General features: G+C 43.6%; 1 protein-coding gene across 2 annotated transcripts in view; it reads left to right on the top strand.

Annotated features, from left to right (window-relative positions):
* CACNG8 (calcium voltage-gated channel auxiliary subunit gamma 8) overlaps positions 1–25,177 on the top strand; it is a 188,154-nt gene that overhangs the window by 28,016 nt on the left and 134,961 nt on the right. Inside the window, exon 2 of one of the 2 annotated variants that reach the window (XM_073602736.1) lies at positions 14,935–14,985. The exons of the other annotated variant lie outside the window; for it this stretch is intronic. The gene's annotated coding sequence lies outside the window, so the exon portion shown is untranslated. The remainder of the gene's footprint in view (positions 1–14,934; positions 14,986–25,177) is intronic. 2 annotated transcript variants of the gene reach the window in all.

The raw sequence follows: 25,177 nt of genomic DNA, 5'->3' as shown, positions 1-25,177 counted from the left end.
GTTTTATTTTGACTTTTAACATACAATTCCAATAAATACTACACTATGGAGACTTCATCTGGACTTTATTTACTACAGCTACATCTGGATGGTGTGAGTTGCTGAACAGCCTTCCCCACAACAGATGGCGGATCTACACTGAGTTTGCTGCTGTAAGGGCAGCCAGCTTTTCCAGGGAGTGTCTATTTCACAGGGGTGCGGTGGATGATTCTGGGGCACTATACTGGATCACCTCTTCACTTTTCAAGTCACCACCAAATTTTTATGCACATCTTTGCACGGAGCTATTGTGTTTTCACCAGTAAGTTTATATTGCTGATCCTATCATGGGACTGTGCATTTAAATCTATATTTTTACACTACATGTTTTTTTATTGTTGATTTCCATCCACAAGATTGGACTTTTTTTTTTTTCACTTTAACATTTTTTCACTTTAACACTTTTTTGGACTTTATTTCAATGTGCTGTCCATCTATAACACAGTATTCTCGTCTCATCGCTGTTCATTTAGGCAGCTTTCACACTGGGGCGTCGGCAGTAACGTCCTTTTTTGCAAAGGTTTTCGGCCACTAGCGGGGCATTTTTTTACCCCCGCTAGCGGCCGAAAAAAGGGTTAGAACGGCCGGCTGTTCGGTGGCGCTGCTCATTCATTTCAATGGGCAGGGGCGCTTTAGGAGTGGGGTGTACAGCTCCGGAGCTCCTTAAAGTAGTACATGCGTTAAAGACTACTCATGTTTTTGTTCAGAAGAAAATTCCCAATTACAGTCAGATGTCTTCATTCGCCGAGACACTGTTGGCTCATGTCCAGGATCAGATAAAGAACTGTACTGCAGCACAAATGACTGTCAGGCAGGATAATGTCCACAACTTGCACCTCAGTGTGTGGTAAATACACCTGTCAACTGATCAATCTAACCAACAATGCATGTTACCAGTCTCTTGACTCTGCTGCCTGTATATAAAGACACAAATTTACCCAGCATTGCTCAATTTGTGAAACTAGAGTAATATACTATTGCTAGAGATGTGTAGACTTTTTTTTTCAAATTGAGTATACATATAAAACTGCTCATTATGTTCAACAGTACATGGCTTTCATCCACCTCTGTTAAAGTAAAATTAAAACGTATGCCATGTTGTTTTTAAATGGTAAAAAATGCCAAATTAATACGTCTTTAAAGTATAACTAAAGGCAAAACTTTTTTTTCTTAGTTTTGGATAGAGTGGAGAGAGATTAGAACACCTGGCAGGTTCTTACTGTTGACCGTGCCCCTATTAGGGAGATTCACCCTTTCTACTTGTCCTGTTTACTGTTATCACGGAATAGAAAAGTGAAAGAAAATCCCAAATTTTGGGTTGTTCCCAGAACGAGTACAGAGGGAAAACTTTCATGGAGACACTAGTTCTCGTGACCCTGGTGACAACTAGGCATCCCCTTATTTTTTGAGTAATTTCCTATCATTTCCAGTAGGATTGTCCCACTTTTTTTAAGACCGAGTACAAGTACCGATACTTTTTTAAAATTAATAAATAGTTGTGGAACAAATCATTTGAGTTTCCATTATTTCTTATGGGGATATTCCCTTTGATATAAGAGTGCTTTGGATTACAAGCATGTTTCTGGAAATAATTATGCTCGCAATCCAAGGTTTTACTGTATTGGGAAGAAATTACAAACTCTGAAAATGCGGAAAGGCATAATAGAGCAGGACTTTACAAATTTTGCAGATGCAGTGCTTGAAAGAGGCATGTCTGCACAGAAGATAACAGTTTCTACTATTGCTGAAGGCACATCTGAACATAAAGTGCAAGGTTTGCTACATTCAGAATTGGTCACACTCTCTTGGTCTCCCTTTGTCACCATCTATACTTTCCTGTAAAGATATCTGTTCTTTCACCTGGTCACTAACAAGCTTGACATTGAAGATGGTGCAGAGTTAGAAACAGGCTGTTTCTGAAAACATACAGTATCTCACAAAAGTGAGTACACCCCTCACATTTGTGTAAATATTTGCAGTCAATGTTGATGGGGGAATCCCTTCTGCAGCGCTATTGTGTTCTGCCACTAAGCAGGTGGTTCTGCTTAAAGGAGTCCACCCCATCTGAAAGGGGTTTAAGTGTTAAGCCATTATTGGTATTTACAAAAGAATTATTAAGATTACTTTATGTTTTTATTGTTTCACTTACTAAAGATGGCTGCTCAAATCTCACAAATCCCAGCTTACCAGTTCAGAAGTGAGTGAGCCCCAGGGCCCCAAATACATGATACCATTCTTTCAATACTTTAGATATAGTTGCTGTTTTTTTGTTTTTTTAAATCAGTACATTTTTTCTAAAGAATATGACTGTCCAACCCCCAGCATTACTGTACATGTCCATTCTACTAAAGAATGGCTGACCCCCAAATAAGTGATATCATTCTTAATGTGCCTCTGGTTATAGTTTTTTTTTTTAATTTTAGTCATTCAGTTATTAAGATTTGTTTATTCTTTTTTACTTACTAAAGAAGATGGCCACCCACTGCCATGCTATACATCTCTCCCTTCCTAAATTCCCCACCCACACTGTCAGCCAGTTCTTCAGCACAGTTTGCAGAGGCTCCCAGTGTGTGCCTGCTCAGGCTAGATTTTATTTGATTTGTGGAGGATGCCAATGGGAGGAGGGGGGCAAGTGGTCCAATGTCAGCCCTTACTTTCTAAGTACATTGCTGCCTAGCAATGCAAGTGCAGCAGAAGATGGCGAGTGGGTTGTAGCCAGAGGGCAGCCATCAGTCATGTTAGTGACTTGCTGAAGTTGTTGTACACAGTGAGATTTGACAGGAATGATGTGACCAAGGGCCCTGGGGGTAGAATGATCAGCTCAGAGGCAGGCATGACTGATGTGTAGAAATAATAAATAGAAATGACTGATCCTCACTAGGTACTTTTTATTTAACTTTTCGGGTGCATACATTGGGCCCAGCAGACCATTCTCCAGTCTACTGATGGGCCTATCTGTATCTAAATTTGTAACACACATTATTTTTAACAGTGACAAAACATGTATCTATGTAGTACAGTTCACGCATAAGTCTTCAGTTGCTCATTTAGAAACTGAATGTATAATGCAGACTGTCAAGAAAAACAAACAAACAAAAAAACATATATACAAGATTATAGACAAGTATAATTTGTTCACTGCTGTTGGCTGACAAATACCAACTGAGTTGTGTTTGATTTTATCCAACTTGCTAACAAAAAAAAAGGTTAAAGTGTTCTATCCTGTATGTGTATTTTGTACATGTAAGGCTAAATGTACACAGACGTTTTTACAACCTCTCCTGATCGATTTAACTTGACACATAGTAACCCACATTTAAAACGTCTGTTTTTATTTTTTTTCAAAATAGCCAAAAATGAAAAACGCTTAATAACGAAACGCGGCTAAACGGGAGTTACCCCATTTAGCCGCGTTTGGCGTTTGAAATGCCTCTTAACACAACTTCTGAACGCATTTTTTTTGGTTCCAAAAAAAGCCTCTAAACGCAACTGCCTAGAAATGACTATAAGGCCCCTTTCACACTGTAGGGGGCGTCGGCGGTAAAACAGCGCTACATTTAGCGCTGTTTTACCGCGGTATTCGGCCGCTAGCGGTGCGGTTTTAACCCCCCGCTGGCGGACGAAAAAGGGTTAAAACCCCTCGTATAGCGCGGCTATAGCCGCGGTATTACCGCGGTATAGCCGCGCTGTCCCATTGATTTCAATGGGGAGGAGCGGTGAATACACCGCTCCTTCACCTCTCCAAAGAAGCGGCTGACAGGAGATTTTTTCTTCTCCTGCCAGCGCACCGCTTCAGTGTGAAAGCCCTCGGGCTTTCACACTGAATAAACAGCGGAGGCTGTTTAGGGGCGGTTTGCAGGCGCTATTTTTAGCGCAATAACGCCTGCAAACCGCCCCAGTGTGAAAGGGGTCTTAACGACCCTGTGTACATGTACTGATAAGATAACATAGAGGAGAGTTCAGGAGCAGTTGAAACAAATGCCCAACTGATCCTAAACTTCAGTTTGCCAGCAGCAGTGTACATGAGGCCTAAGTCTATATTCTACAGTTTGCTGCAGTATACATCTCTTGGCTGACACAAATATGAGCCACTGGCTGTTGGCATTGAGATTTCAGCATTGGTAGATCTCAGCCCAGGAGAGGAAGTTTTTGGCACCAAGACTTTGGCACTCAATAATGCAGGCTTGAAGTTTAATATTCAGGGTTTAGTTAAGGTAAAGGTTTAGGGGATGAGATTTGTGGTTAAGGTACAGTTAGTCTGAAGAGTTTGTAAACTCAAAAATGTAATTTCCATAAAGTGCTCCCTTTCTAACAGTTAAATGTAATAGTGCATTTTTTTATTATTTGTAGTAGTAAAGCCAAAGTAATTGCCTGTTGATAGCAAGCAACTATTGGAGTGAAACACTCCTAAGAGAAATATAGGGACTAGTGTTGGGTGAACTGTTTGGTCCGAGCATGAGTTCAGGCCAAACATTGGTTGTTCACCCCATTCAGGAACACCTGAGTTTGCAGGGTGTTCGGCAGGTTTCACCCCACTGAACGCCCTGCAATGCTGCACAGTGCATTCTAAGCTGCCCAATCAGGGCGCAGTAAAAGCTGGTTGTTAAGGAGGGGGGCCGGGAAGCTAGCCGTGGCTTCCTCAACAACCAATGAGTCATCAGCTGTCATGGGGCTTCCCCACTGACAACAGAATAAAAAAAAAACATTTACAGGTAAAAAAAAATAGTAAAAAAAAATGGTGTGGGGGGGAAACCCCATGCCAAAATGTAAAAAAACCCGGCAGGGGGACACCCCCAAACTCTATACCAGACCCTTATCCAATCATGCAGCCTGGCAGGTCAGAAAAGGGGGGAACAAGTGAGCGCCCCCCCTGAACTATACCAGGTCATATGCCCTCAACATTGGGGGGCATTGGGGCTCTGCCCCCCCACCCCAAAGGAACTTGTCCCCATGTCCCCATGTTGGGGTCTGTGGGCGGCGGGGCTTAGCGGAATATGGAAGCCCCCTTTAACAAGGGCGTCTGTGGGTGGGGGGGGCTTAGTGGAACATGGAAGCCCCCTTTAACAAGGGGGGCCTCAGATACTGCCCCCCCATGTGAATGAGTATGGGGTACCCATTTACCAAAAAGTGTCAAAAAGTAATGAAAACACAGAAACAGCTATTTTTCCCGTTAACCACTTGCTTACTGGACACTTAAACCCCCTTCCTGTCCAGGCCAATTTTCAGCTTTCAGCGCTGTCACTCTTTGAATGACAATTGCGCGGTCATGCTACAGTACCCATATGAAATTTGTATCTTTTTTTCACACAAATAGAGCTTTCTTTTGGTGGTATTTAATTATCTCTGTGCTTTTTATTTTTGCTAAACAAAAAAAATTTTGAAAAAAATAAAAACATAGTTTTCATAGTTTGTTATAAAATTTTGCAAATAGGTCATTTTTTTCCTTCGTTGATGTGCGCTGATGAGGCTGCACTGATGGGCACTAATAGGCAGCACCGATAAGGTGGCACTGATGGGCACTGATTAGGCGGCACTGATGAGGCTACACTGATAGGTGGCACTAATGAGCACTGATAGGCAGCACTGAAGGGCACTGATAGATGGCACAGATGGGCACTGATAGGCACTGGTAGGTGACACTGATAGGCAGCACTGATAATGAGGCACCGATGGGCATTGGTAGGTGGCACTGATGGGTACTGCTTAGCAGTGTTGATATGCACTGGTAGGTGGCACCGGTGGGCACTAATTAGCAGCAGTGGGTCTGGAGTGTGGGGGACCGATGTCCCGTTTACTCCAGATGGTAATCGACTTTTTTTTTTCTCCTCACGCTGTGAGGGAAAAACAGCAGATTAACAGCTCTGTTTACATCACGTGATCAGCTGTCATTGGCTGGCAGCTGATCGGTCCCTTACTATGATCTGTGATCAGCTAAGTCTCATGGACTCGCTGATCACAGAGCGAGCTGTGCATGCCCCCTGCAGGCATCATGTATATGGACACCCTCCCAGCAACCTGCAGCACCGCCAGACCTGGGGAAAAAAAAATCTCTCCGATCGCCAGGCAAACCACTGAATGGCTGGCTTGATGTTTGACAGTTCTTATGTAGGTAAGGGCGGGGCTACCTGGAAACATCACCTGGTGGCATCGCCCCCCTTTAGACATCACAGACAGGTGCATGCTGTCAAAGAACTGTCAACCGGTGGAGGAGGCATTTTGTGGTTGGGTGTCAATGTGCAGCACGTTTCTTTTTTAGGGTGGTAGTGCTGCAGGCATTGTGATTGATGATGGATTTACATTGGGGACATTGTTTTTTTTTTTTTTTTTTATTGTCAAAACCTGTTTCTGTGTTTTTATTACTTTTTGACACTTTTTTGGTGAATGGGTAGGGGTACTATGTACCCCATACTCATTCACATAGGGGGGCTGGGATCTTGGGGGCCCCTTTTTTTCCCGATAAACCCCCTGCTCACAGATGCCCACAACTACAGCCCAGGGTTGTGGGGAAGAAACCCTTGTCCCCATCAACATAAGGAAAGGGTGCTCTGGGGCAGGGGGAACAGAGCCCCCCCTGCCCCAAAGCACCCCCCATGTTTAGGGCATGTGGCCTGGTATGGTTCAGAAGGGGGGGCGCTCGCTCGTCCCCCTTTTTCCTGACCTGCCAGGATGCATGCTCAGATAAGGAAAACAAGAGAAGAAAAGGAAAAAACCAGAGCTGCTGAACCAAAAATCGACGGTGAAAAATAAATTTTGGCCACCTCTATCCTGCTTAGCTAAAAATGGTATTGTTGCTATAGCCAAACAGACCTAACATACACAAAAAGGGGAGGACTTCCCTGGTATTGCTACTAGGATCCACAAGCGGCTACTTCTGCAACAAAAAGTCAGGGTCTAAATCCGTTCTATAAAATTACAAAGTTTATCAAACTCAATGCAGGCACAAACTACACAAATTTAAAATGTGGATTTGGGTATTGGTACAGTTTCATAAAACATACTCCTCAAGCTTCTCCTCAAAAGATAAGATTGCTCGAGAGGAATAATGTTGTGAAAACATTCAAAAACAGGAAAGACACACATGTAGGACAATACATAAAAAGACAACCAACAAACCAAAACACAGGTAAGTCCGGATGCCAGCCAACCATTCACGATGAAACTGACATGTGACAAAATTGCATCAATGTACAAAACCCGGAAATACTGACAGAAGTAACGAAGGCAGTTAATTTATACTTTCAAGAAAATGACCAATCAGACTGTGATCCGGGAATATTATGGGAAGCTCACAAAGTGGTACTTAGGGGAATTCTCATATCTCACGGGGCCCGTATCAAAAGAGAGAGAAACAGACAGCTATCCCAATTGCTACTCGAACTAGCCACCCTAGAAGCCAGACACAAACGTGCCCCTGTAGTGACCTCTGAGACAGAACTGATGACCGTTTGATGGAAAATAACAGACCTCTTACAATACAAGGCGAAAGCAGCCATACAGATATGTCGTAAACAGACGTATGAATCGGGGAACAAGTGTGGGAAACTCTTAGCCAAAATGGTCAGACAACACAAATCAGCGACTTACATCCCGCACATCTCCACCTCTAAAGGCACAAGAGCATTCTTCCCCACACAAATCACTAAAGAGTTCAGACAGTTTTACTCTAGATTATACAACCTACCACAGGCAACCTCTTCCATAAATGAAATAGAAAACTACATCACGTCTTCCCAAATGACATCTCTCCCTCAGGAGATTAGAGATGACCTAGAATCTCCTATAACTTTGACGGAATTACAAACAGCAATTAAAACGATGAAACCAGGTAAAGCCCCAGGCCCCAATGGCTACACATTGCAATACTATAAAACACTTTTCCCTACACTAGGACCCCGTATGGTCACGTTGTTTAACAAAATAGGAGAGGGTAAAGCTTTTGCTAGAGAAACCCTGGGGGCCCATATTTCGGTAATTCATAAGGAGGGGAAGGAATCAGCGGCTTGCGGTAGCTACAGACCCATCTCACTCTTAAACCTCGACCTCAAGCTGTTCACTAAAATTTTGGCGACTCGGCTGGCGCATCACCTCCAACAGCTTATCCACCTAGACCAATTTGGATTTATTCCATCTAGGGAGGCTAGAGATGGCACTATAAAGGTGCTAAATCTAATCTATATCACCAGATCCAGAGGAATACCTTGTGTCTTCCTTAATACCGACGCAGAAAAAGCATTTGATAGGGTGAGTTGGCAATACATGTTCGCAGTGCTCAGACATATAGGTTTGGGGGGGGTGATGCTCAGTCGAATAGCCGGTATATATTCCAATCCCACAGCGCAGGTGAAGGCGAATGGAGTCCTGTCGGATCCCTTTCCAATAACGAATGGGACAAGACAGGGGTGCCCCCTCTCCCCTCTTCTTTTTTCCCTCTCCCTGGAACCCTTCCTCTTCAGGATAGGATTAAATCCCGACATACAAGGAGTTTTGGTAGAACCCATGCAACATAAGATTTCTGCCTATGCAGATGACTTACTCTTCTCCCTGACCAACCCGGGGGTGTCCCTACCCAACCTCTTAAAGGAATTTGAAACTTATGGGAAAATGTCAAACTTAAAAATTAACTTTACCAAATCCGAAGCGATGGGAATCTCCATACCGACCAATATCCTCTCAAACTTGCAGTCGAGCTTTAGATTTAGATGGACTAACTCAGCCTTGACCTACCTAGGTACGAAAATACCGTCAGATCTGTCCCTACTATTTACCAACAATTTCCCCCCTTTACTAAATAAGATCAAAAAATTAATGGATAACTGGGATACTGGGTTACATTCGTGGTTTGGGAGGTGTAACTTAATCAAGATGAGTATATTACCCAAATTTTTATATTTATTCCAAACCTTACCCATTAAGGTATCCACCACATATTTTAAACGAGTGCAAAATCTCTTTATGCAATTTATCAGGGCACATAAAAAAACGCGCATCCTGAGATCACAGTTATTCCTACCAAAACATTATGGAGGTGTTGCACTTCTGGATATAAAGAAATATTATCTGGCAGCTCATTTGGGCAGAGTAGTCGATTGGAATAGACATAAGGAAACTAAATTATGGGCACAAATAGAGCAACATCAAACCAAAATACCTTTACGGACAGCGATGTGGTGTTGGGACCTCCTTCCGTTGGAGTTGAGATCTCACCCCCTCATAGGCAACACTATTAAGCAAGGACTACATGCCACATTACAGGCTTCTTTAACGACTAAAGAGTCTCCCCTGACCCCAATTCTGGGGAACCCCAAATTTCCCTCGGGACTCACACCTGGACAATTCCAATCATTAAAGTGCTCTAATTGTACTAGTGCTTCACATTTTGTGATCCAAGACAAATGGCCCTTTATTTCAGAATTAGTAGACTCGACTGGTCCGTTTAATCTGCCTTTTTGGAGTGCGGTACAAATACACCATTTTCTTGAGACAATTCCAAACCCTAAATCTTACTCTAGACCTATGACTGCGTTTGAAGAAATTTGCATAGACGCAGAACCATTACCACAGGTCCTATCTAAGATGTATGCTGCCTAACTTGCCATGCATTACTAAATGGGAAACTGACCTTCAACGCTCTTTTACGACAGTACAGAAGCAGAACATGATTGCTCTCTCCCTTAAATCCTCAATATGTACTAAACTGCAGGAATCAAACTATAAGATCCTGACTAGGTGGTATTTAACACCCAGTCGCCTGCACTTGATGTTTCCCAATACGTTAAATATTTGCTGGAGGTGTCGCAAAGAGGTGGGAACGATACTTCACATGTTCTGGTCCTGTTCTAAATTGACAGATTTCTGGTCCAAGGTCCGCTCTATCTCCCAAAAGTTCACGGACTTTCAGATTCCAAATGACCCAGCATTTTTCCTACTCCATATATCCTCCATACCACTTAAAACATATAAAAAGTCCATTCTACGTCATTTAATAAATGCAGCCAAAGCCTGCATCACAATGCTCTGGAAACAGCAAAACCCACCGACCACCTCAATGTGGTTACAGAAAGTAGAAGACATTAACAAGATGGAAGACCTCATATTGACAGCTCAAAACAGACAAGCAAGTTATACAAAAACTTGGACATTGTGGAATATGTTTATTCCAGGAAGGGAAAGCACTTTTCGGTAATCCAGACCATTAAAGAATCACATAACATCTCCGACATAAAAGATCTAATTAAATATAGGTATCCGCCGATACTCCCCCCCCCCACCACCCTATCCCCCAATATCCCTCAATACTTTCCCCTATTTCCTTCCACACCTCCCCTTCCCTACCCTCTCACCCCTATCTATTTTTTTCCTCTTTCTTATCTACTACTAACTTCTCTACTTTTCTGCCTTCCTTTTGGGTAGCTACCTTCTGATTAAAATAAATGAATATCTAAGAAAGACTTGGAATTCAGCTAGAAAACCTACTTAGAGGACTCCTACATGTCTTCACAGGAAAATATACCTTTTAGTAGCAATCACATGTTAACGGATTGGATCTCCTAAACCTTTCTATATATATGTTATCTTATGTAATGCTATACTGTCGGGAGGCTGCGACCCCCTTAAACTGTTATATACCGCTCTGGTATGTTCGGGGCTTTGCTCCTTCTTTCTTTTATAAAAAAATCAATAAAAATTGTAATTGCAAAAAAAAAAAATTGCATCAATGCACTTGTGGCATATAGAGGAAAAACATAGGGAAAAATACCTCATTCCAACAAGGAAAAGTTGTGTGTTTCAGTTTCATAGTGAATGGCCCCCGGGGGGATGACGATATTGCTAATACCTCCTAAATCATGTGAAAATTCTATTGGTCAAAGTAGAGAGTGCAAAGAAAATGACACTTGCTGACTGACGATTTGATATTAACGCTGAGTTTAGTCAAATAGTGAGTCCTTGATTAATAAATCAAAACAATCTTGGATAGATAGCCTTCACATTTTTCCATAGACATAATGGAGTGGTTCCAGCTGATATAAGTTTAATCTTTGATGTAGTACCGTCCAAAAAGGGACAATCAGAGTGGTTTTGATGATAAGAAATATCCCAGCTGTTTAACAGATGTCTTACAAGGGATTAATGGGGCAATGTTCCATATCCAGAAATGTAGAAAACGATAATAACTCAGCATATATCCAGTTGTGAACTGATTGCGATTTCAAAAATGCTGGTTAGTCAGTTTTATCCAGTACTGTTGTGCCTAGATCTAATGGCTTTCTAATTGAATAATCAGGCAGCTCTTATATCATACAGTCTTTTCCAGCAATCATTGACCTATGATTCAGGGGAGAAAGGAAGAAGTGCTTCAATACATTACCACACCGTTCAGAGTCATTATTGTTGTGTCCAGTTCGGTCCTTGCATGGGCTGGGGTCCTACCGTGTCAGTGCCTCCGTAATGCCTCTTGTGCGGTGGGACAAACCTGTCCATCAAAACTGGGCCGCTGGGTCCTCACAAATTGCAGTGTCACTCGTGCGGGGTGCACACGTGCACACAGAACTCCTCAGGTGGGTGTAGAGCTAGCGTCTCCTACCCAGCGCTAAAGTTTGAATTGGGCATGACGTTAGCCGGCGTCACGTGACTGCTGTGACGTCAACGCATTTAGCTAGATGATTAGCTTAGCTTCGTCTGGACTAGGTGGGGCTACGGGCTGTCAGTTTCTCTTATTGATGGAACCATTCCGACAGCGCCGCCCTAAAATTTCATAAAAGGGATACACACAGTTCGTATTCCGATTTTTTGAATGAGATAATCCATAAAGGGTCTGAACAAAGTAATTGTTGCTAATGCTAGTGGCTGTTATTTGTTACTTATTAGGCACGTCTTCACACTGTCCTATCCCAAGAACTCGATCAATAAATCCCATATAGTTCAAAGCAAGTATAGCGCTGAGAGTTACCTGAGTACAATGACTCATTCATTTCAAACAGTGCACCAATCACCACACTTATTGGGGCCGAACCGGTCCAAATATAGTAAGTTGTGCACTGATATGAAATGTGCTTAAAAATAAGGGAAGAGATCGGGGGAGACAACAAGACACACCAAGAATAACAACACAACCTATACTATAAGTGGGGAGGGAGAGAGAAAAGGGGGGGTTTGTTCTATTTAGGGGGCGATGAAATATATTAATGAGCCCTACAGTTGGCAATAACAGTTGATTAGTGAATTAGTGAAAGGCAATGTTGACTTGGGAGAAAGAAGAGATTGAGAACAAAGGGGATTCAGAGGGATTCAGATTCCGAGAAAAAGCTGGAGGTTCAGCTCCGTGTTGAGCCCAGAGGGGACAAGGGACCCCAACCGGTAAATCTACTTCTTCTCCTTCTGAAGGAGGATGTGGTTGAAGTCCCCTCTTCTTTTCGGTAGTTTGAGTACATAAATGTCTTTAACCTTTAGGCCATCAGGTTTTCCTTGATGACATAAGGCAAAGTGTTTCGCCAAAGGTTTTTCTTGGGTTCTTTCAGGGTCTCTTTCCCTTTCTCCCTTAATCTCACGTAGATGCTCACATATCCAAGTTTTAAGGGATCTTTTGGTTTTTCCAATATAGATCTTCGGGTAGGGGCAGGTGAGCATGTAAATTACTCTGTTTGTAGAGCAATTGATGAGGTCATGGATCTCAAAAGATTGCTGGCCTTGGGCATAAATAAAAGCGGCCGTTCTGTCCACAAATGGGCAGATCTGACATCGGTTGCAAGGGTACATCCTTTTGCTCCAAGGGTATTCAGTCAATTGGGGCTTTTGTGAACTCTGAATGAATCAGAATATCACCCATGTTCCTCGCCCTCTTGGCCACTAGATTGGGTGAAGGTCCCACAATATCCGCCAGGCCAGGGCCATTTAGCAGAATGCCTCAATGTTTTTCCAAAATCCCCCGTACAGATTCCCACTGGGCTCCATAAGAGGTAATTACTCTTACTGGGCCGGGGTCCAGTTGTTTTTTGGTCTTCAGCTTGGGTTTAGGGGAGAGAAGGCTTTCTCTATTTTGACACGCTGCTTTGACCCTGGCCCTCTAGATCTGTCTATGGGAATACCCCCGCTCACAAAATCTTTTATAGAGTTCGGCATTTTCTCTTTTAAGGTCACTTTGCCTGGTACAATTCCTTTTTATTCTTAAGAATTGGCCGACTGGAATCCCATTCTTAAGCCAGGGGGGATGATGACTATCAGCCCTCAAGAAGGTATTGGTCGCTGTCTCCTCGCGGAAGTGCACAGTCTTCCTTCCTCAATTGAAATCAATAAATCGAGGAAAGGGATCATCAACGATGTAAGTTATCCAAATGTTACGGTTGTTGTTGTTCAATGAATTTATAAATGTGTGCACTTCTTCCAAATCCACATTTTAAATTTGTGTAGTTTGTGCCCACATTGAGATTAATAAACTTTGTAATTTTATAGAACCGATTTAGACCCTGACTTTTGTTGCAGAAGTAGCCGCTTGTGGATCCTGATAGCAATACCAGGGAAGTCCTCCCCTTTTTGTGTATGCTCAGATAAGGGTCTGGTATGGATTTTGGGGGGGACCCTGTGCCGTTTTTTTTTTTTATTTTGCCATGGACTTCAGGTTTGGTATGGACTGGGGAGGACTCCACGCCATTTTTTTCTTTATTTTTTTTAAATAGCTGTGTGTTGGCAATTGCAACCGCAAGTCAATTTAAATGTGATTTGGCTTGTTTTTTTTTCTTTAAAAATGTCATTTGCTGCAGAATGTTCTATACATGCTACAGATGTGCCACTTTACAAGCAGACTAAGGGGACCCACTAAATTTAAAGGAATTTTTCATTTTTTTGTTGCACTTTAAGCATAATTAAAATCACTGCTCCTTTTTGCACAGATACAGGTCCCCCAGGGCAGTACCCCAACCCCCATACCCCTTTTATGGCCAATTACTTGCATATAAGCCTTCAAAATGGGCACTTTTGATTTTTCCTGTTTGGCTCCATAGACTTTAATGGGGTTCACTGTTTGGGTCAGAACTTTTCTCCTGTTCGGGAGTTCTGCTGTGAACTGAACAGGGGGGTGTTCGACCTATCTCTAATAGGGACTTTTAAGGCTTCGTACTCAAGGTAATTACACAATTTCCATAAAAACATATTTTTTATTCCAATATACATGAATGTTTAAAAAAAATCTGGTCTATATGACCGTACATATTTCCACAGTTTGACAAAACATTATTTAACATCATAAAAGGGTTCTACATAAATACAATAATGGATGCTTGTGTGCTCCTGCAGAGTCTGTCCAACACGTTTCGCAGTATAAACACTGCTTCCTCAGGGACATCACAGGAACATCTACAAAACGAAACATCCCAATAATACAAAATATTCTCATAAAATAAATAAACAAAATATATAACACTACTGTCAGTGTTTTTTAAGGAAGCAGAAGGCACAGGCACCTTAGCAACTAGTGATGTTACTCGGTCTAATTCATTTGCTGCAGGGAATCCCTAGCAATGTAAACAAAAGGCAGGAATAATGGCTGATGTCACTGCCCCTTTGATGGCCATGTTTGGTCAATGACATCACTGGGTACACCCCACCCTTTGTTTACATTCTATATGACAGCTCTGCAAGTTGGTATTCACCGTGAGTGAGAGATAGGATCAGGCGGCTAGTGGGTTTTTACTTTCAGCCAATCAGCAGGCACCATTCAACGTGGCTGACAAATCTTCATCACTGCATGACATGATTGACTATGGATTTACATAGTGGGATTTTTGTATTATTATTATTTTAAGGACTTGTCAAAAAGTGTGGTATCTTTACATTTTACATTTTTCTAGTGAGTTGGGGTACCAGAGCGCAAGGTGCTATTTACTTTTTGTTTCCTTTTTTTAGCTTTATTGAAGTGTCAATGTGACATTACATTAAAACGGACAGTGACTTCAGGTAAGCAGCATGTCTGTTTTCTATGTGCCCTAGCAATGACAGGCATTGATCAAGTGCAGCAAAACACCAGTCACTGCAAATAGTGTGAACAGGCCCCTAGGGATTAAACCACCTTAAAACCAAGCAGAAAATGTACTATTATATTTCTTTAGATTTTTACTGCTTATGAGTGAGACATTGATCCAACTCTGCAAAAAAAGATGAAAACCGGTTACTGCAGCCTTCAGATGAAAAGACATACATGTGTACATTTCTATTCCAGAGTCAGATTGCCTCAGAATCTCACAGCAGAAGCAAGCACAAAACTCCCAAAAGTCATGGCAAGCATTAAAAAAGACTAGACATTTCTGTCTTGTTAGTTTACTGTCAAACGTGTTAAGCAAAGTGTTAAACTGTGAAAAGCACAGCTAGGAGACAAAATGTGCTACCTCTCTGTTCTTTGTTATCAATACACAGTATAAAAGATTGTATATTTTGTAAACTATTTATTTTTGCTAATAATATGTAGGCTGCAATGTACACCATTTTGATTTTTTTTACATGTCACATAACACCTTCTATGCCCTGTTCAAGACACAGTGCTTTGAAAAAGTATTTGCCCCTTCCTAATTTTTTTTTTGCATGTTTCTTACACTTAAATGATTCAGATCATCAAACAAATTTTAATATTAAAGAATATAAGAAACCGCGCTACATGAACTTAAATAATAGAAGGTAAATGCACATCAAACTAATAAGTCCATCAAGAGAAAATGATGTCGATAATTGTCCAACAGCAGATCACCATGGGATACAGATCTTCATCCCCAGCAATAGTGACATCACACTCAGTTCACCATGGAAAGTAGTGTTAGAGATAGGCAGGGCTGGACTGGGACAAAAATTTGGCCCTGGACTTCATCCAGACTGGCCCACTTTGACAGATCTCTCCCATGCCGGCTTGCCACCCAAGCCCCCCCCCCACTAGCCATTAGCCGTTCTACATTATTTCTCTTATAGGCAGTACCAGTGGGGAAGCTAGACATTATTTCACCTGGGGCAAAGAATCAGTTTGGCGCCCCCCCCGAATGGGACAAGATTAGGCAGGAAAGTGAGGCCGCCCTCCTTCCAGATCATATGATGAGCTTCTCAGTGTTGACTCCTGAGCATCATGTCTGTATTCAGGCGCGCTGCATAACTAGCCAGGGAGAGGAGGTGAGCACTGCGGGGGGGGGGGACAGAGGACCGGAGGGAGGCAGCGGTCCACTGTCACTGAAATCGGCCCACTGAGCCATCGGCCCACCGGGAAACTCCCTGTAGTCCCAATGGCCAGTACATGCCTGGAGATAGGACAGTCCTCCACCTTTAAAACAACTGCCTCTTACCAGCTCCCTTGATCTCTGGTCAGCCCTCTCTCTCTCTCCCATCTCTATAACCTGTAAACAGGCTGGAGGTTCATTTGGCAGTTGGAATTGACAAGGACTATTTTTTTTCCTGCCCAAACGAGACAGCTCATGGATGTCAGAGTTGGACTTTGCTATGTTTGAAACATCCACAATCAGCATTATCCTTTCTTTGTCTTGTCCTAGTGGCAGTTGTGTATGGGCTTTTAGGACAATAGGAGGAGCTGATTTGACCTTTCACCCATCCCTATCTGAGACTGTGGCTGGGTTATAAGCCAAAAGGCGCATTTGATCTCCTGACCAGAGATCAAGGGAGCTGGTAAGAGGCAGTTGTTTTAAAGGTGGAGGACTGTCCTATCCCTAACACTACTTTCCATGGTGAACTGAGTGTGATGTCACTATTGCTGGGGATGAAGATCTGTATCCCATGGTGATCTGCTGTTGGACAATTATCGACATCATTTTCTCTTGATGGACTTATTAGTTTGATGTGCATTTACCTTCTATTATTTAAGTTCATGTAGCGCGGTTTCTTATATTCTTCAACATTTACATTGTGGGTATCTCGCATTTTTGTGACCGCAGCTTATTATTCAACCTAAAGTTTATACATCAGATCAATTTATGTATGTCATATTATACTTTTTCTGACAGCGCTGTATTCTTTTATATTTTGCAAAATTTTAATATTACTATTACATAAAGATAACCCGAGTAAATCCAAGATGCAGTTTTTAAATTATTATTTCATTTATTAAGGGAAAAAAGCTGTTCAAACCTGCCCGACCCTATGTGAAAAAGTAATTGCCCCCTCCCATGCTGATTCATGAATGAACTGTGATTAACCACAATTTTTTGGAAAGCTGAGTTAAATTTCACTTGCCACACCCACAATCAAAAAATCACTTAAATAGAAGCTGTCTGACAAAGTGAATCACACTAAAAGATCTCAAAAAACACTACATCATGCTGTGATCTAAAGAAATTCAAGAACAGATGAGAAACAAAGTCAGTGACAGGTATCAGTCTGGAAAGGATTACAAAGCCATTTCGAAGGCTTTGGGACACCAACGAACCACGGTGAGAGCCATTATCCACAATTGGAGAAAACTTGAAACAGTGGTGAACCTTACCAGGAGTGGCCAGCCAACCAAAATGACTCCAAGAGCATGACGACGACTCATCCAGGAGGTCATAAAAGAACCCAGAACAACATCTAAAGAACTGCAGGCCTCGCTTGCCTCAGGTAAGATCGGTGATCATGATTCAACAATAAGAAAGAGACTGTTTAAAAATGGCATCCATGAGAGAGTTCCCAGGCCAAAGCCACTGCTGACCAAAAAGAACACAAAGGCTCATCTCACATTTACCAAAAAACATCTTGATTATCCCCAAGACTTTTAGGCAAATATTCTGTGGACTGATGAGACAAAAATGTAACTTTTTGGAAGGTGTACGTCCCGTTACCTCTGGCATAAAACTAATACAGCATTTCAAAACAAGAACATCATACCAACAGTCAGACATGGTGGTGATAGCGTGATGGTCAGGGGCTGCTTTGCAGCTTCAGAACCTGGACGACTTGCCATAATTGATGGAACCATGAAATCTGAACTCTACCAAAAAATCCTAAAGGAGAATGTTCGGCCATCAGTTTGTGACCCCAAGCTCAAGTGCACTTGGGTTATGCAGCAGGACAATGATCCGAAACACAACAGCAAGTCCACCTCCAAATGGTTCAAACAAAGCAAAATTTAGGTTTTGGAGTGACCTAGTCAAACCCCAGACTTAAATCCAATTGAGATGCTGTGTCATGACCTTACACAGGCTGTTCATGCTGGAAAACCTTCCAATGTGGCTGAATTAAAACAATTCTGCAAAGAAGAAAGGGACAAAATTTCTCCACAGCAATGTGAAAGACTCATTGCCAGTTATTGCTAACACATGATTGCAGTTGTTGCCGCCAAGGGTGGCACAACCAGTTATTAGGTTAAGGGGGTAATTACTTTTTCACATAAAGCCAGGCAGGTTTGGACAACTTTGTTGCCTTAATAAATTAAACCATCATTTAAAAACCTCATTTTGTATTTAGGGTTATCTTTGTGTAATAATAAAATTTGTTTGATGATCTGAGTCATTTAAGTGTGACAAGTATGCAAAAAAAAAAAATCAGAAAGGGGCAAATACTTTTTCACAGCATTGTAGATGTCTGAGATGCTTTGCTGTATTTCTGCAGCACCCTGTTAAATTAGCAATGATTATATGCTGTGGAGCTGCTCAGGAAAGAACTGGAAACCTTTAACTTGGGGGGGCAATACAACTCAGTAGCCCTTTTATGATAGAGACAGTTTTATCTGGCTTAACCAGTTCAGCCCCAGAAGGTTTTACCCCCTTAATGACCAGGCCATTTTTTGTGATACGGCACTGCATTACTTTAACTGACAACCGTGCAGTCGTGCGACAAATAGAGCTTTCTTTTTTTGGTATTTGATCACCTCTGCAGTTTTTATTTTTTGCGCTAGAAACAAAAAAAGAGCTACAATTTTGAAAAAAAAAACAATATTTTTTACTTTCTGCTAGAAAAACATATCCAATAAAAAATGTAAAAAATCGAATTACTTCATCAATTTAGACCAATATGTATTCTGCTAAATATTTTTGGTAAAAAATCCCAATAAGCGAATATTGATTGGTTTGTGCAAAAGTTAAAGCGTCTACAAACTATGGGATATTTTTATGGCATTATTATTTCTTTATTTTTTTTACTAGTAATGGTGGCGGTCAGTGATTTTTAGCGGGACTGCGACATTGTGGCTGACAAATCGGACACCTAACTGTCACTTTTGACACTTTTTTGGGAACCAGTGATATTATTACATTGATCAGTGCTAAAAATATCCACTGTTACTGTACTAATGACACCTATGGAAGGGGTTAACACTAGGTGCGATAAAAGGGTTAAGTGTGTCTCCTTGCTGTGTGGGAGAAGGACTGACTGGGTGAACACAGAGATACCCATCAGAATGGCTATCTGCTTTGTTTAAATAGGCAGATCACTGTTCTGCCTCTCTGGGGAACGATCGCGGGTGGCCGGCAGACATCGGGTCCTCCTGACCAGCTGATTGGCTCCCCCTTTGTCCAATGGGCGCGAGCCCACAGTATCTATTGCACAAAATGATGTACAGGTATGTGATTTCCGCACAATACAGCTACCCTGCCGCAGTAAATATGGTGCTGCAGTAATTAGTAGGCATGGTAAAAGCTGGATGGTGCTAAAGGACATGGTTTATTTTGACACAACTTTTCACATCATCTAGCATCAGCTTCCATTGTGACTATTGGCATTTGATCACGTGACATCTCAAAGCCTCAAAGGAACCTGTGATCATAGGTCTAAATGGGTAGCAGATAGCTACATATTGCCCACCATGTGTCATTGACTACATCTTGTTCTGATCAATGGCGGAATGGTGAAGTATCTCCACTCAGGGCCACCATCCTAATATATTTTATTTGTACTGGCTTAGGGGGCAAATTCCACCCTGCCAACCAAGTCAACCTAGCGCTACCTCACTCCTGCCCAGGTTAAAAGCTCACAATGCTTTAGGGCTTCTGTAGAGAGAGGTTGTGTCCCTGTGTTTGATATGCAGATTCTCATTTATCTCAATGATGGTGGATAACAGGTATGTTCCTTTGCATTTCATTTGTTTGGATGCAACTGGTCCTATTGAGATTGAATTTGGATTGAAGAAAAGCAGGTTAAACATAGCTATTTGCTGCATTATTCCTCTTTTGAATGCAAGATATTTGGTCCCATGCACACTGGGAGTTTAGCCCCCGTGCAAGAGATCCCAGTGATTTGCTGCAGGCAGAAGCCACAGACGCACTGTCCAGCCCAGGGGCAGCACCAGGTGGGTGCTTGGGTGTGCTAAAGCACCCTCAAAAATTGTTTAAGCACCCTCATAGCACCCTCAAAATGTGCACACTTGAATTTCCAATATATGTCACAGAATTCTTTTAAATACATTTTTACCTGCGTGCTCTGTGTGACAAAAAAAAGTCTGGGGACTCTTCCATATAGAGGAGGTATACTGCAGTTCTGACCGCATAAGCCGCTGCTCTTCAGTGAGTCTTTAGTGGCAGATTGATCTCAGTGCTGTACAGAGGCGCTATGTTTTAAAAGCACTAGGACATGTGGCGCCTCTGTACTTGCAAGCCGCACTAAGGAAAGGAAGGAGGGAAGAGCTCTCAGCCCAGCCCAGCCGTGCAGGAAGGAATTTGTCCCTCTCTCTCCTTGCATGGAAGCCAGGCTGTGAGCTGTGTGTGCTTCTATGGCGCTTCTATGGAGCTGCTGTGGGCTGAGCCAAGATCAGGACAAGAAGGAAGTTTCCTAACCCAGCCCTGGAGGAAGGATTTCTTGTCAGCATTATCACCTGTCTGGCCCTGATCCTTATTATGGAGCTGCTGAGCTGGGAGGGGATAGGGACAGGCAGTGTTATTCTAGACTCCAGTCCTAATCAATTGAGGAAGGATAAGGATTGTTTTTCTGTCAGTAAGCAGTGCCAACCCCTCCCCACACCAGGCAGTGCCAACGCTCCCCACACCAGGCAGTGCCAACTCTCCACCAGGCAGTGCCAGCCCCTCCCCACACCAGGCAGTGCCAACCCCTCCCCATACCAGGCAGTGAGAACCCTCCACCAGGCAGTGCCAGCCCCTCCCCCCACCAGGCAGTGCCAGCCCCTCCCCACACCAGGCAGTGCCAACCCTCCACCAGGCAGTGCCAGCCCCTCCCCACACCAGGCAGTGCCAGCCCCTCCCCATACCAGGCAGTGCCTGTTCCTTATGGAGCATCTGAGCTGAGACAAGGGGGGACTGGAGGGGACTCCTGTTCTTCTCTATGGTGGTGGCAGGCACTGATCTAGGGGCATACCCAGGGGTCAAGTCCTGGGGAAAAAAGTGTGGGAACTCACCCAAGATTCCACCCCCCCACCTCAAAAATAAATGTATCCACATCCCTTTCTACAATGTATCCCCGTCCCTGCCCAGCATCATCCATCCCTTTTTACAATGTATCCCCATCCCCATCAGAATCCTGGAGAGGGATGAATGATGCTGGGCGGGGATACACTAGAGAGGGATGGATGATGCTGGGTGGGGATACACTGTGGAGGGGGATGGATGCTCTGGGTACTCTGAGGGGGTCACTCTCCTGATCTGGGTACACTTAGGGGGTCACTCTTCTGCTCTGGGCACTCAGGGGGTCACTCACCTGCTGAACCGAATAGGCGGGGTGAGTGGCGCAAGCTGAAGGAGCAGCCCAGCTGCTTCCCCCACATGGACGTGCGGCCCGGTGTTTCGTCAGCTCGTGGGCACCCCTGAGCGGCGCCAGCCAGACACCCATGCAATCTGTGGAACCCCACTGAGAGCAGCCGCGTCCTGCAGGAGGGATGCAAATGGGAAAGGCGTTCCTGCTGTGGGAAAAGTGCAGGAACTCTGTTCGCATGCTTTCCCGCAGGACTCGACCCCTGGGCTGATCTTGATAAGTAATCTGGCACTCTGAGGGGGACACTGCTTTGGATACACTTAGGGGGGTCACTCTCGTGCTCTAGGCACACATAGGGGTTCACTCTCCTGCTCTGGGCACACTTAGGTGGTCACTCTCCTGCTTTGGGCACACTTAAGGGGTCACTCTCCTGCTCTGGGTACACTTAGGGGGTCACTCTCTTGCTCTGGGTACTCTGAGGGGGGTCACTCTCCTGCTCTGGGCACTGAGGGGGTCACTCTCCTGCTCTGGGCACTAAGGGGGTTACTCTCCTGCTCTGGGCACTCAGAGGGGGGCACTCTCCTGCTCTGGGCACTGAGGGGGTCACTTTCCTGCTCTGGGCACTCTGAGGGGGTCACTCTCCTGATCTGGGCACTTTGATGGGGTCACTCTCCTGCTCTGGGTACACTTAGGGGGTCACTCTCCTGCTCTGGGCACTCTGAGGGGGTCACTCTCCTGCTCTGGGCACACTTAGGGGGTCTCTCTCCTGCTCTGGGCACTCTGAGGGGGTCTCTCTCTTGCTCTGGGCACTCTGGAGGGGTCACTCTCCTGCTCTGGGTACACTTAGGGGGTCTCTCTCTTGCTCTGGGCACTCAGAGGGGGGCACTCTCCTGCTCTGGGCACTGAGGGGGTCACTTTCCTGCTCTGGGCACTCTGAGGGGGTCACTCTCCTGATCTGGGCACTTTGATGGGGTCACTCTCCTGCTCTGGGTACACTTAGGGGGTCACTCTCCTGCTCTGGGCACTCTGAGGGGGTCACTCTCCTGCTCTGGGCACACTTAGGGGGTCTCTCTCCTGCTCTGGGCACTCTGAGGGGGTCTCTCTCTTGCTCTGGGCACTCTGGAGGGGTCACTCTCCTGCTCTGGGTACACTTAGGGGGTCTCTCTCTTGCTCTGGGCACTCAGGGGGTCACTCTCCTGCTCTGGGCATTCAGGGGGTCACTCTCCTGCTCTGGGCACTCAGGGGGTCACTCTCCTGTTCTAGGAACTCTGGTGGGTCACTTCTGCTCTGGGCATTTTAAGAGGACATTTTGCTGCTCTGGGTACTCTGAGGGGACACTTTTTCTGCTCTGTACACTCTGAGGGGGCACTCCTCTTCTGGGCATTCTAAGGAGCAAGCTTATATGGGCACTGTGATCTTAGGGGTCACTCTTGCTCTGAGCAGTCTAAATGGGCATTCCTGCTCTGGGCATCCTAGGGTGTCACTCCTAATCTGGGCACTTATGGTGACTACATATAGTGCTGACCTCTTCACTGTATATTCTCTGCTGTAAGTTTTACAATGAAGGAGCTCACTGACTGCTATAATCCTGGAAGTTAATTATTGTACAGTGTTGGGGGTTAATTGTGTAGTTCTGGTAGTTATTAATGCATATTCCTGGGGGTTTATTGCTGTGCTACATTATTGTGCCATGCTGGGATTTAATTGTTCTGCCATGCTAAGGGGCTAATTATTGTGCAATATTGGTGGTTTATTGTGTCATGCTTGTGGTTCAATATTGTGCAATGCTTGTGGTTCATTTTTGTGCTATGCTGGGGGTTTATTTTTGTTCTGTGTTAGTTAGTTAGTTATTATGTTTTGCTGGTTGTTATGGCTGGCCCTGACATGTACTGGAGATTATCTGGCCCTTATACTTGTTGGGAGCTATTGCTGACCTTGACACTTGCTGGGGGTTATCATTGTTATTCCCATTTGGGCTTGTTTTACTCCAACAATCAATTCTGTGTGTCCAAATGCACTATTTTGTCTATATAAAGAGGAAGGACTGTGAAGAAACACCCAATTTTCAGTCATGCCTACCTTTGGCCACACCCACTTCTGGCCACACCCACGAGACCGTGATGCACTGCGTGCGCTGCATTAGCTCCACCACTTTTTCTCAAAGCACCAACCAAAAAAATTGTCTGGAGCCACCCCTGGTCCACTGTTGGAGCCACACTGTTGGTAGCCTGTAAATCTCTTTGAGAGACTGAAAGCTGATTTTCTGGATGGGGCTATATGGTGCACCAAATGGTATTAGTGTTTACACCCAGGGATGAATGTATAGTATGATCCCAGGGATGAATGACTAGAATGAAAATAATCTGTGTTCTGGGCATTTGTCCCTGGATGCATGCTGCCCCAAACATTTGTTACTGCACCATCCAGCCACAGCAGCTTTCAGCCTATCATAGAGCTTTACAAGCTGGTGAGCATCGAGTCTAGACCACATACATGTACCTAAATATCAAAATCTCATGCAATGAGACTAAATACCCAGTGTGCGTGAGGCATTTAATAACCTCTGTGCACAAGCCCTAACTGGAATGCTGATGTACCCTATAATTAACACCTGTCATCCTTCCTGTCTGATTCAGGTCGGGTTAGGAATCCATATCACTTTGCTGAAGAATTGCTACTTTCAAAAGCAACCTATTAAAAAAAATAACACCTACAGTAAATCATGTAAATGTATACGTGATGGCATTGCGCTGTGTGTGGTATAGAAAGCAAAAATAAAAATTAAGTACAGCGCTACGTTTAGAAAGAAAGTGAAAAGCAGCCAACACACCTATAGACTCAAGGTAGAAAAAAAACAAAAGAAACAAAAGTGTGGCGCTATATATCACATCCACAGCCGTGTGTATTACAATAAAGACATATAAAAATGGTGAATACTTCCAAAAAATGTATGACCATAAAATGGATAGTGTCAAATAATTAATCAGTGTTGATCACATATAAGGTAAATACACAATAATACTTAATCATCAGATGTGCCAGTGATTAATAAAAACCCGTGCTGGTTCCATGAGCCAGACACCAAACATAAAAAACATAAAACTTTAGAAGTCCATAAAAAATGTGTAGAAAAATAGTGAAGAAAACATCAACAGAGTTCAAAGGGGGTGATGCATGGCCAGATGGTATTCACAGAATTTTAATCGCACCAAATCTGGCGAGTGGGCAGAAGGGAGACCACAAGTGTGCATAGATTGTACATCAGTGCCGGGGCCAACACCAGGAGTAGAGGAGGCTTACCGGAAAGAATTGACCTTTGACGCCAGACAAGTCAAAAAAGCATAATAACCACTGGTTCTGGGAAATGCGTCTTGTCAGATGTCATCAACAGATGGTGGAAAGAAAAGGGGGGGGGTCCGCACAGCTTCCTCTCCCATAGGTAATCCAGCATAAGCCAAACGTGTAGTTTCATATGCCCTGCAAGGAGCAAACAAAACTCACATAGCGTAAAAACGTTTTAAAACACTAGTTTATTAAAATAATAAAA

The sequence above is a fragment of the Aquarana catesbeiana genome, linkage group LG10, assembly GCF_042186555.1.
Source record: "Aquarana catesbeiana isolate 2022-GZ linkage group LG10, ASM4218655v1, whole genome shotgun sequence".
In the NCBI taxonomy this organism is placed as follows: Eukaryota; Metazoa; Chordata; class Amphibia; order Anura; family Ranidae; genus Aquarana; species Aquarana catesbeiana.
This window is presented reverse-complemented; position numbering and strand designations above follow the sequence as displayed.